This window comes from Lygodium microphyllum, chromosome 13, assembly GCF_053477565.2.
Source record: "Lygodium microphyllum isolate KBCC chromosome 13, Lygodium_microphyllum_v1.1.10, whole genome shotgun sequence".
In the NCBI taxonomy this organism is placed as follows: domain Eukaryota; kingdom Viridiplantae; phylum Streptophyta; class Polypodiopsida; order Schizaeales; family Lygodiaceae; genus Lygodium; species Lygodium microphyllum.
In genome coordinates, this window is record NC_141147.1 from 32,523,723 (window position 1) to 32,536,967 (window position 13,245).

The 13,245-nt window shown below is 42.5% G+C and overlaps 1 protein-coding gene across 1 annotated transcript in view; it reads left to right on the forward strand.

The window, feature by feature from the left end:
• PTAC5 (plastid transcriptionally active 5) overlaps positions 1 to 13,245 on the forward strand; it is a 96,309-nt gene that overhangs the window by 63,652 nt on the left and 19,412 nt on the right. The window lies entirely within an intron of this gene.

Consider the following 13,245-nt stretch of genomic DNA (forward strand, 5'->3'; position numbering starts at 1 on the left):
GCCCAAAACGTAGCCTTCTTACTTCTCTAACGCCAAAAACGAGTAGTAGCTTCAGCAAATCTTCTCCTCTCTCACATGCCCACGCTCGCCTTAGTCTTGTTGTGATGCGCAGCCCGCCTGCTCGTACTTGAACGCTGAAAGCGCAACCTTGTGTCGCTCTGAAATCTCCTCTTCAATTAGGTCCACCCTAGATCAGTCCTTCTATGCTCTAATACCATGTTAGAGTGAAGCGATACAGAAGCGAATGACCAACACACACACACACACACACACACACACAGAGAGAGAGAGAGAGTGTGTGTGTGTGTGTGTGAGTGAAACACAAAAAATCTGTAGTGAAGAATGTTGTACAAGGATGCAGAAATATACACGGATACAAAGAATATTTATGTACGTCTCCACCTTAAAGATCCCAGTCTCCGTCAATCCCAAGAGCAGTCTCCACGGTTTGCAGCCTAAATCCATGAAAACCAACTGATAAAGACTGCTGAAGTCAGGGCCTATAGATAGGTTGAGAAAAACACGAAAAATAATGCAAGTTTAATGTAGCGGACTGCTGCAGACTGTTGTCTAATTGCCACATCCTCTTTCACATGTTGCCTCCCAATTGACTATTGTATCTACTGCTCTTGTCCAGGGAATGATAAGCTAACGAGCTTTAACAACAGACAGATGGTCAGTCTAAGGAAGCAAATTTTGGTGTTAGATCTTTTAAGGTGCTATGTTTCAGACCACAAGACATAGTGGGAGTAGTATTTGCCCTTGGTTGAGTTTGCTTACAACACAATGTATAGTTCTACAAGCAAAACTCTATTTGAGGTAGTTGAGGGTGTTAAGAAGGTACTATCTATTCTGTAAACTAAAGATAAGATCTTTGAGACTGATTGTTATATGGAAAACTTGGATGTAGCTTATGCAAAGATAAAATATGCACTTCTAAGATCTCAAGAAAAGCAAAAGAGGACAACTGATTGCCACAGACGTGCTTTACAATTTGCAAAGGATGATTATATATTGCTACATTTTGAAAAGGCAAGGCTGAAGAAGATGAAAGGAAGAGAAAGATTGTATCCGAAGTTGAGTATGAGATACTATGTGACCCTTCCAAGTGTTGAGAAGATTAGCGATGTGGCATATTGGCTGAAATTACCTCCACATTGGCAGATACACAATGCCTTTCATATCAGTTTGTTGAGGTCTTTTCATGGTGATGTGTCAGAGGATATATCTGTTGAAATTCAGCTTGAGGTTGAGGAGTTGGATGAGATTTTGGTACCTGAGTAGATTCTGGCACATTTGGAAAGAAAGGTCAAAGGTAAAGTTTCGAGGAGATACTTGGTGAAATTTCTGAATTATTCACCAATGGATACCAAATGGATGGAAGAGGATGAATTGGCAGACCATCCTTAGTTGTTGCAACTTTTTCTACATGCCTTTCAGTTAGAGCCAACTTTAGTTCGAGATCTGTTGCCAGGTTCAGCAGAGCAAGGATCCAGAGTATTGCTTGATGCTCAAGGGGGAGGTAGCACTTCCACTCCTCGAGTTATAAACAAATCTCGTATGTAGTGGATCTCAGATGTATTCAGCATGCATCCAAGGTACTGCATTGACAATATGTTTGCCATGAGGTCACTACTTAGTATACTTGTCATTGTGAGATGTATACAGATGAGTATGAGTTTCATCCGGACATTGGAACTATACTTTTTTATCAGCTTATGATCAAATTTTGATCAATTTCGGATTAGCTCTAAAACCGTTTACGGTCACTTTTCGGAGCATTTTTACATGAGTTTTTGCATTGATTCTGGTAAGTTTTGTGCAATGAGTTTGTGATCAGTTTGAGGTGACAATTGTAGCTGTTTGTGATCAGTTCTCAGGTTAGCAAAAGTGATTGGTTTATGATTAGATTTTGCTTAGTTTTCAATGGTTTATTGGGTTCCATGGACAATAGTATATGTTATGGTGCCATTGATGTTTTAGTCATGGTTTGTGCTTGGTTATGCTATGCTATGGTTTGGTTTTGCCAGATGAGTTGAGCTCATGAGAGATAGACATATCACATAATAATTTAGTAATGTTTTTTTAGATTCTTTGTGAGTCTTATGACATGTTATGATTGGTTGGTAATTTTCGGCATGTGTTGGGCTTATGGAATGGTTGAGCAATAGTGCGGAATGTTGTGTTAACTATGATGCCTTGTAGAAATTCAAGTCCACTATTTTGCTTTTGATGCATTTGGCAATGCAATCGAGGACGATTGCAAGGATTTTAAGGGGAAGGGTTGTCATGAGGACATGTATTTTTGAAATCTTACTTAACACGTGGATCAATTTTTAATCACATGGTTAAGTGAATGTTGCACATGGGAGGTGTAACTGGGCTTGGAGTAAATTTTTGAGCCCAGGACTTCAAGAAATTACATGATGTCAAAGGCAAAAGTTGCTATAAGTTATGCCACACAGGTACTTGGCGGTATCTTGTGTCAATTGTTGGCCTTGGTCATTCATTTGGCCATAGGTATTTGTTGGTGACACTAGAGAAGTGGCGTTTAATGGTACCTAACTCCAATCTAATGGTCAAAGATGGCATAGAGACACTGGGGAATGGAAGTTGCCTAGCTATATTTAATTATTAACTAGTCAGATTATTTTTCAGGGCATCGAAATAATTATTAGATTAATTTTCAGTATTTAAAGGTTGAAAATTAATATTTAATTATAAAAAATGCTGAAAAAATCATTTGGGAAGATTGCCACGTGTCAAAAATGCCCATGCAAGACTGAAAAACGTCTGTAGAGATTGGAGAGAGGCATTTTAGTGAATTCAGCTTGGAGGAGAGAGGGAGGAGATGCTTTGGTTTGATTTGCAGCTATTGGAGGACCTTCTGAGGCAGCCAGGGGTAGGAGAAGACCAATCAATAGCAAGTTCAACATCTACAAGCTGTTGAGACATGACATCTGCAGTAAATTACTGATTTTCTTCAGTTCTTTGTATCCACAAGCTATTTAGACAATGCAACAATAGTAAATGACAAATTTTCTTTAGTTCTTCGTGAAGAAAGTCTGAATTTCCTCTCTCCTTAACATTCTCAGCCTTGCTCTGAAGATTATATCATTGAGATCACCAGAGGTTGAGAAATTTCATATTTCTTTTATATAAACCTAATTTGCACATAAAAAATTAGGATTTAGCAGCACCCTTGGTAAGCGTGCCAAAAATTGGAAGTTGTGAGACCGTCAAATTTAGGTGGAGGGACTAACAAATCAAAGAATTTGGGGCATTTTCCATCTCCATCAAAGCATGCGAAGGTCAATTGATTGTTCGAATCAAGGGATAAATTGGATTGAAGACTTGTTGGTCATTTAAGACAACAAGGGGAGTTGGAACACCGAAAGGATTGGGAGAATCCCATTGTACATCAACTTCTTCGTTAATTAAGTTAAATAAATACCGAAAGGGGCGTCAGTTTTGGGGCTAAGAGGGTGTCCAATGTCCAAGATTATATGGTAAAGTGTGTATTTCAGTTTTGTGAATTTGCTAATTGCTGTAAATAGTGCTTAATCAGGTTATTTACCATCCTATCCGAGGAGAAAGGCTGGTTACAACGTCTTCTAAGGCCGAGACAAAGTTTCAAGCGATCATGCACTGGAAGCTGTGCGTGTTACTAGCTCTTTCATCAGATCAAAAGCTCGATGGTGAGAACTACTGCTTCTGGTGGTTTATGATACTTGTCATTTTGGAGTCTTATGATTTGATGGAGCTAATTATGAAGGCTATCCATCGTCCTTCTTTGAGAGATCCAGGCTCTCTATAAGTGATAAGTTGAAGTTGGCAAAGGCTCAGGCACATTTGTAGCAAGTGTGATGGTCTGGCTCTTGGAATTCCCCGCGGGGCACTTCTATGGCCCTATGCAAGCTCCCATCAAGCACTAGATCCGCCACGCTGCATTGCGACTTTAGCAACTCGATATGTCATGGTACGACCTCAACATGATACGAAATGCGCAACGGAACTTAAAGAAAGCACACGAGTTTGCAGAACGGCCCATCTTGAGGGCAAGAGCTCACATTCATAGCAACAAAGTATTTACAAGGTAAGCTAGAGGCATAGCAAGGGATCATGTCATGGGTGAGGGTGGAGCTATCAACACGCATCCAACACGACTCGACAAACTAAATGCTCGTATCCACTTGTTTTTATTTCTCTTACGCATTACAATTGTGATATTCCATATAGAGCATTTGACAATGGCTCGAGAGATATGGGTTGAGCTTGATCAGATGTATAATCTTATGACTGTCATGAATCAAGTTTCTGGTCACTTTTAAGGATATGGTGATAACTCTTGTTTTATAGTTATTGCCTCATTTCAGTGGTTTTTATTCCGCCTTGATTGCCTCAGGGCAGTCAAAGACCTCTTCGTTGGGAGGAGTTGATTCCTATAGTCTTGGACCAAGAGGAGCAGTTGAAGGACCAATGCTTCTAAATCAGAGGCATTGATAGGTCAGTCCTCTCAGAAGGAGGGAAAGGATGAAAAAAAGGAGTAGGACAAATCAAAGAAGGACAGGGTAAAGGAGTCGACTTGTCACATCTATGGCAAGACAGGTCACTGGAAGAAGGATTGCCTTGACAAGGAGAAGAAGGACAAGGAGAAGAAGGAGAAATCTTTAAAGGATTCCGGAGCGCTGGTTGCTTCCTTATCAACTGCTTTCCTCCACTTAGAAGTGGTTGAGGTATTGACCCTGAAGGCTTCTGATGTTGTGTTAATGGCCCCATACACTTGGGAGTGGATCGTTGACAGTGGTTCCTCCTGGCACATGACTTCTTCTATACCAACTATTACTCATTTGCGACCTTCACATATACAAATTCTCATTGTTGATAGGTTTTCTATCCCTATTCAGGGACGAGGTAATATGCATCTTATTTTAGATGGGCAGGATAGTGCCCATACATCCGAGGTGCTTGATATGTCGGCCTTGGGATACCATTTGCTTTCGGTGCACAAGATTTGCGTCCTCGGCCTCTTGGTTGAGTTTGATGTGGATTCCTTTCGGATTGTTAATTATGGATTGCACTAGGTCCTTGCTTCAAATTTTGAAGGGAATGGAGTCTACAAGTTACGGTCTTCTTCTGCATTGACTTCTCTTCTTTTTACCTCTCAGACATAGTCTAAGCTTTGACATTCTCGGTTTGGCCACCTTAACTATGATTACCTATGGAAGGCGTCTAAGGGACAGCTTGTTCGAGGTTTGCTGGATATTGTGGTGAGCTAGTAGCCGTATATATCTTGCATTTGTGGGAAGCAAACTCGTGTCACTATTCCAAGCAAGGCCCGAGGTGGTCTTCAATACCCTTGGAGCTTGTTTCTTTTGATCTTTGTGGACCAACAAGGACGGAGTCCCTTAAAGGGAGCTTGTATTCATGCTAGTGGATGATTATAGCAGGATGACATGGGCTTGTTTTTTGAAGCTGAAGTTAGAGGCTTTCTCCAACTTTACGGATTGGTTGCTCTTTGAGAAGAACCAAAACCTATGGAAGGCGCCTAAGGGACAGCTTGTTCGAGGTTTGTTGGATATTGTGTTGAGCTAGCAGCCGTGTATATCTTGCATCCATGGAAAGCAAACTCGTGACACTATTCCAAGCAAGGCTCGAGGCAATCTTCAACACCCTTGGAGCTTGTTTGTACTGATCTTTGTGGACCAACAAGGACGGAGTCCCTTAAAGGGAGCTTGTATTCATGCTAGTGGATGATTACAACAAGATGACATGGGCTTATTCTTTGAAGTTGAAATCAGAGGCTTTCTCCAACTTCACGGATTTGTTGCTCTTGAAGAAGAACTGGCCGGGTTGGAAATTGAAGACCTTACAATTGGATGCAGAGAATTTGTTTCGAATGAGCTTGCTCGTTTTTGTGCAGATCGTAGTATTCACTGGAGTGGGTGTCTTTTAGGGGGTGGTTTTTTAGTATATTCTTTGGTAGTATACATTCACCCACACAGTAACATGGGACCGGTTTTGGGGATAGGGATGGAAGTAGGGACAGGCCCATGGGGACAAGAATAATAAATTGCCATCCCTTGTTACCATAAGAGGGGGCTCTAACATGGGGATGGGATTAGGACAGGAAGCTACAAAATGGGGCATCCCCTATTACTATGTCCACACATCCATCCACCATATCACATGCATACATTCTCAAATGCTATTTATGTATGCCATTCCCTCCCGCGTCTCACCCCCCGTACCCGTTTCTTGCTTTTAGTCGTCCCCCGTTCCCGTTCCCGTCTCCGTTCCCGTTCCCCATTCCATGTTACTATGATTGGCCAGTCAGATTATTTTTCAGGTCAGTGAAATAATTACCAGATTAATTTTTATTATTTAAAGATTGAATATTAATATGTAATTATGGATAACATTGGAAAAACCATTTTGGAAGGTTGCCACTCGTCAAAAATGCCCATGCAAGACTGAAAAACGTCTTTAGAGATTGGAGAGAGGCATTTTAGTGTATTCAGCTTGCAAGGGAGAGGGAGGAGATGCTGCTGGTCGAATTTGCAGGCATTGGAGGATTAATTATCAGATTAATTTTTATTATTTAAAGACTGAATATTAATATGTAATTATAGATAACACTGGAAAAACCATTTTGGAAGGTTGCTACTCGTAAAAAATGCCCATGCAAGACTGAAAAACGTCTTTAGAGGTTGGAGAGAGGCATTTTAGTGTATTTAGCCTGCAAGAGGAGGGAGGAGATGCTGCTGGTCAAATTTGCATGCACTGGAGGACCTTATGAGGCAGCTAGGGACAGGAGAAGACAAATCAACAGCAGGTGACAGCATCTACAGGCTGTTGAGATAGGGCAACAACAATAAATGATTGATTTTCTTCGATTTCTTGCATCTACAATTTGTCGAGACAGGGCAACAACAATAAATGATAGATTTTCTTTAGTTCTTCACAAAGAAACTCTGAATTTTCTCTCTCCTCTATATTCTCTCTCATTTCCCAGGCTTTCTACAGCCTTGGTTCAAAGATTACAGCATTGAGATCACTAGAGATTGAGAAATTTCGGATTTCTCTTCTGTAAAACCTAATCGATAGCTGAAATTAGGGTTTGGCAGCAGTCTCGGGAAGAGTGCTAAAAATTGGAAGCAACAGCCTCAACAGGCTGAAGGTATTTTTTAGCAAATTCAAGTGGATGGGCTAGCAAATAAAAAAATTTAGGGCATTTTTAATCTCCATCAAAGCGGATGAATGCCAATTGATTGCTCAAATCAAGGGGCAAATCAGTTTGAAGAGTTGTTGGTCATTTTGGATAGCAAGGGGAGTTGGAATACCGAAAGGGATTTGGAAAATCCCATTGTATATCAACTTCTTTTTCAATTAAGTTAAATAAATATAGAAAGGAGTGCCAACTTTGGGGCCAACAGGGTCTCCATTGTCCGAGATTGTAAATTAATTTGCATTTCTTAGTTTTGTAATTAATGTTACTGCTGTAACTAAGTTGTAATTAGGGAATTATCACCCACCCACGGAAGGAAGGCTGGTTTTAAATGGCACTTGGTACCTTGTGTCTAAGCCTTCTCATAAGAAGGTAATTGGAGTGAAATGGGTCTTCAAGTCCAAGTATCTCAGCGATGGCACGTTGGACAAGGCCGGCCTTGTTGCTAAAGGTTTTGCACAATGCCCAAGCATTGATTTCCATGATACTTTTGCCCCTACATCTCGGATGGCTACTATTTATAAAGTTCTTGTCTTGGCTAGCCATTGGAGATGGCCGGTCTATCAGCTGGATGTGAAGTCTGCCTTCTTGAATGGGGAGTTGAAAGAGATCTATGTTGAGCAGCCTCCAGGCTTTGGTTCTTCTAATGGTAAGGTGTACAGGTTGACGAAGGCCCACTATGGCCTTAAGCAGGCTCCGTGTGCTTGGAATGAGAAGATTGACTCGTTCCTCCAAGAGAGATTGGGGTATCGGTGTTCCAAGGCTGACCCCTAGCTTTATGTCCACACCTTAGGTGGAGGTTGTGTGTTGTTTGTCCTTTATGTGGACAACTTGATTGTGACAAGTGATCATGCCTACATAGTCGAGTAGACGAAGATAGCACTTTATGAGAAGTTTGAGATGACAAATACGAGACTTCTTCATTTCTTTCTTGGTCATGAGATCTATCAAAGTTCAGGGGGGATCTTTATTTCCCAGCAGTGGTATGTGCAGGAGCTCTTGAGTACGTGTGAGATGGAGGGATGTATGTCTACTACGACCCCTATGGATCCGAATTGGAAGGCTACAGCTCATTCCGATTCTCCTTTGGTGGATGCTACGTGTTACAGGCAGTTGGTTGGCTCCTTGATCTGGCTTCTCAATACTCGTGTTGACTTATGTTATGCTGTAGGTGTGCTTGCTGGGTTCATGAGTGAAACCCAGATGGTACATGGGTAGGTTTCTCAAAGAATTTTGAGGTTCCTTTGAGGGATCCCTGATCTTGAGATCTATTATCCATTAAGTACAGGTGATGCAAACTTGGTACTTGTAGGATGGAGCAATTTAGATTGGGCTGGTGATGTGGATCATTGGAGGTCCACGACTAGTTATTGCTTTAACTTAGGTACTGGTGCTGTTTCATTGAGCAGCAAGAAGTAGCCCAGAGTTACTCTATCTTCGACTGAGGTGTCTTATACCACATGTGAGATAGTGTGGCTTTGCAATCTATTGGAGGAGCTTGGCTGCCCAACAGGTCCTATTGTCCTACAGTGCGACAATGAGAGTTGCATTGCCTTGGTCTAGAACCTTGTGTTTTATGCTCGGACAAAGCACATTGAGATCTAGTACCATTTCATTTGGGAGAAGATTCTGGGTGAGACTATTGATCTAGTCTATTGCAAGATAGAGGAAAATCTTGTAGACTTGTTTATAAAGGCGTTTCCACAAGCTTTACTTTGATAGCACTCTAGATCCCTTAGCCTCTTGCCCTGTCCAAGATCTCCGAGGGGGTGTTAGAGATTGTCATCTCCTGGAATGGCATTTCTTGTCATTTGTGTGTGCTGGCAGTTTAGTACAGTTTGTAGGTGTGCCACGTTAGCAGGCAGGTGTGCCACGTGGCAGCGCTGGTCTGATTGCTACGTGAGCAGGCAGTCGGATAGTAGAGTCGACTGCATTAAATGCAGCCAACAACATATTTTTATCATTTTTTCTCAGGCTATTTGTTGCATGTTTTTAGTACACACTTTCACAAATTTTGATCATTGGTTTCCAGATTGCTGATCGTGGAGATTGCCTCGGGGTTCACAGATTGTTGTTGAGAGTGGCTATCAGGAAGCGTGAAAATCTTCAGCAGTAGAAGAGTGCAGGTGAGTGAGAGTGTCAGAGAGAGAGTACGACATAATTTCGGGTGTACCAACTGTTAGCCTGCTCTATTTCATTGTCAGTCTGTCATCTCTTGGTTGTGAGCTCCTGTCAAAGTCTGGCAGGAGACAAAGGAGCTCTGTCAGTTTGTGTGTTTCTGTTTTTGTTGTGGATTTCCTTCTCGGGTGGCAGTCGGCCATTTTAGGTCTTTTTTTTGGTGCAGTTGGCCAGTTTTGGGCAGGTCGGCCAGTTTGGAGGCTGGGGGCCTATATATAGCAGCGCACCACCCCCCCCCCCCCCCCCCCCCCCAATCAGTCCCACACACTGTTATGCAGATTTCAGCACACTCTCCCTCCTCTCTCATTCCGGCATTGGTGCTGCCACTGTTTCCAGCCTGATCTGGTGCCCTCACTGACGCTCCGGGCTGCTTACCACCCCATCTGAGGAGGAAGGCTGGTTTCATGGTTCCATTGCTCGGATGAGAGAGAAAGCTGCAGAGAAAGAAAATGCAGAGTTTCTTCGCGAAGAATTGATGAAAATCTGTCATTTACTGTTGCTGCCTTGTCTCAACAGCTTATAGATGCAAAGAACTGAAGAAAATCAGTCATTTACACATTGTTGGTACACCCAAAATTATATCATACTCTCTCTCTGTCACTCTCACTCACCTGCACTCTTCTGCTGGCTGCTGAAGATCTTCACGCTTCTTGATAGCCACTCTCAACAACAATCTATGAACCTTGAGGCAATCTCAACGATCAACAATCTGGAAACCAGTGATCAGAATTTCTGTAAGTGTGTGCTGAAAATAGACTATAAATAGCCTGAGAAAAAATGATAAATATATGTTGTTGGCTGCATTTAATGCACCCGACTGTACTATCCGACTGCTTGTTGACGTGGCGATCAGACCAGCTCTGCCACATGGCACACCTGCCTGCTAATGTAGGTAAATTTGTATTTTCAGATTTGCATTTATTGTTTGCTGTTGTAATTAAGTTGTAATTAGGGATTTACCACCCTATCTGAGGAGGAAGGCTGGTTTCATGATTCCATTGCCGGGATGAGAGAGAAAGCTGTAGAGAGAGAAAATGCAGAGTTTCTTTGCGAAGAACTGAAGAAAAGCAGTCATTTATTGCTGCTGCCTTGTCTCAACAGCTTGTAGATGCAAAGAACTGAAGAAAATCAGTCATTTACTGCTGCTGCCCTGTCTTAACAGCCTGTAGATTTTGTAACGTGTTGTTGATTGGTCTTCTTCAGCCCTTGGCTGCCTCAGAAGGTCCTCCAATGGTTGCAAATCAAATGAGCAACATCTCCTCCCTTTCTCTTGCAGGTTGAATACACTAAAAATGCCTCTCTCTAGCCTCTAAAGACGTTTTTTAGTCTTGCATGGGCATTTTTGACAAGTGACAGCCTTTCCAAATGGTTTTTTCAGCCTTATTCATAATTAAATATTAATTTTCAGTCTTTAAATACTGAAAATTAATCTAATAATTATTTGGGTGCCCTGAAAAATAATCAGACTAACCAATAATTAAATTGGTTAGGCAACTTCCATTCCCGAGTGTCTTTACGCCATCTTTGACCATCAGATTGGCGTTAGGTACCATTAAACGCTACATCTCTTGTGTCACCAACTGATACTTATGGCCAAATGAATGACCTAGGCCAACAACTGGCGTCAGATACCACCAAGTATCTGTGTGGCATAACTTATAACAACTTTTGCCTTTGACATTCCGTGATTTCCTCGGGTCTCGGGCTCGTAAATTTACTCTAACCCCAGTTACACCCCACATATGCAACATTTACTTAACCATGTGATTAAATATTAATCCACATGTTAAGTGAGATTTCAAAAATACATGTCCTCATGACAAGCGACCATAGCATACTTAAGAGAGCCACACGTTGATACATTAGGGACTCCCTTTATAGCATTGGCTTCCATGTCATCTTTTGGGCTATTGGCTTTACTAAGCTTAAGATATGGAGGTAAGGGCACTCCAAGAGGCTTAGCTTTAGCCATGTTAAATCTGTCCAGTACCTTTTCAATGTACTTCTCTTGAGATAAGTTCAATGTACTTCCCTTGAGATAAGAGCAACAATTTCTGCGTTCTATCCCTGTGAACCCTCATGCCCAATATATGCTCTGCATTCCCTAAATCTTTCATGGAGAAAGCTGATTTCAGATGATCTTTGAGAGCATCCAAGCTAGTTTTTCTTTTCCGAGCTAGCAACGTATCATCTGTTGAGAAACTCTTCACCCGCAGTTTGCATTTTTGTGTTTTTGCGTTTTGCATTTAGGGTTTGCGTTTAGGGTTTGCAGCCCCAAAAAGGGTCGCTATCCTAGACTGACTATGCCTATTTATAGGCCACTCTCTCACTCATTCCTTACGCCTGATTCATTCAGTCCGTCACCTCTTCTCTCCAGCCTCTCTACTACCCTCACATCCCTTTAGGAGGACATTGCGGTTCGTGGTTTGTGGCTGTCTTCATCATCTTCCTTGTGCTATGACACCCTTGTTCCCTTGTATCACATTCACTTCATGATTCAGATCTTCATCATTCCATTCATGAGAGTTTTATGCTTGCTGACTTCGACCTTTGCTCCCTAACCCCCCGGAGTATATTCGTCTTCCACCAAGCACTCCTTGTGCCACCTCTCCTTTCTGGGCCACATAGATCGTTTTATATCGGCTATCGGAGTACTATGCTCAAGGCAATAAGACGCATCCAATGCGCACTAAGTCCTTTTGAGCACATGGAGAATCGATTGGCGCTAGGACCTCTTGGAGATCGTCGCAATGCCCGCGATAGTCTTTTCCCACCTATTTTTAGGTACAATGGCTTCCACGACCTACGGATTTGTAGTCCACTCCACTGAGAGACAGTTTGATACCATCTCCTCGTCAGTCCGCTCCTTTGAGAGACAGTGGTTGCTCGACTCCTTCCTCTTCTTCGGCTACCCAGTCCGCCCCACTAAGAGACAACGATTGTTGCCCACCTCTTACTCATTCTGAGTCTCACCCTTCTCCACCCTTGACTACTCAGGTTCGAGAGGCTACCTCTGGGAGCTCTTCGGCACCCCAGATACCTTCTTCCGCACGATCGGTGGCACTTCTTTCGTCATCAAACATTTCAGAGTCTGTGATCCATGACTTTTTGGATTCCCTATCAACTTTAGAGGGGGGATTCAGAGGGGGATGTTATTTCTTTGCCCTCAGAGGGAGCATCTACTTCTTCTTCGACTTCAGCAGGGGCCCCTCCACCTCCCACCTCAAAGGAGAAGCCTACTCCACATGAAGTTCTTCACCCATCATCTACTTTTTTGGGGTGGTTGTCTTTGACCAATCATCTCTTCTACTGATACCCAGGAACTTCCGATACCACCTAGATCGGGACCTCGGAGGTTCAGTCGTGACTTAGTGATGAGGCCTTCGTATTCTTTCTAGCATGGATGCACAAAGCTAGTGGCTTCTCTCTCGAGGTTGTGTTTCGGGTTCTCCAATTCACTCTCTCTATTGTTCTTTATTGCAGGTTCCCTTTCCGGTAGAAATCTTGGATCTTAGGGATCCTCTACATCTTCCTCCTCTTCTCTTCTTGCCTTGGTCACTTGGTTAGCATGGAGTCACCTCCCATGATTGAGTACGGGCATATCCTTATGGTTCTCGGCACCACACAAAGTCTGACATTCCTCCTATGCATTGCATGTTTTTATCATCTTTGTACTAGGGGGCTTAGGCAACTTGAACAATTTCCCCACGAGGGACACTGTCCAAGTGGCACTTGCTACATGAGCATTCTTCAACATGTAGCATTGCGTTTGCGTTTTTGCGTTTTTGCATTTTGAGTTTAGGGTTTGCCTTTAGGGTTTGCAGCCCCAAAAAGGGTCG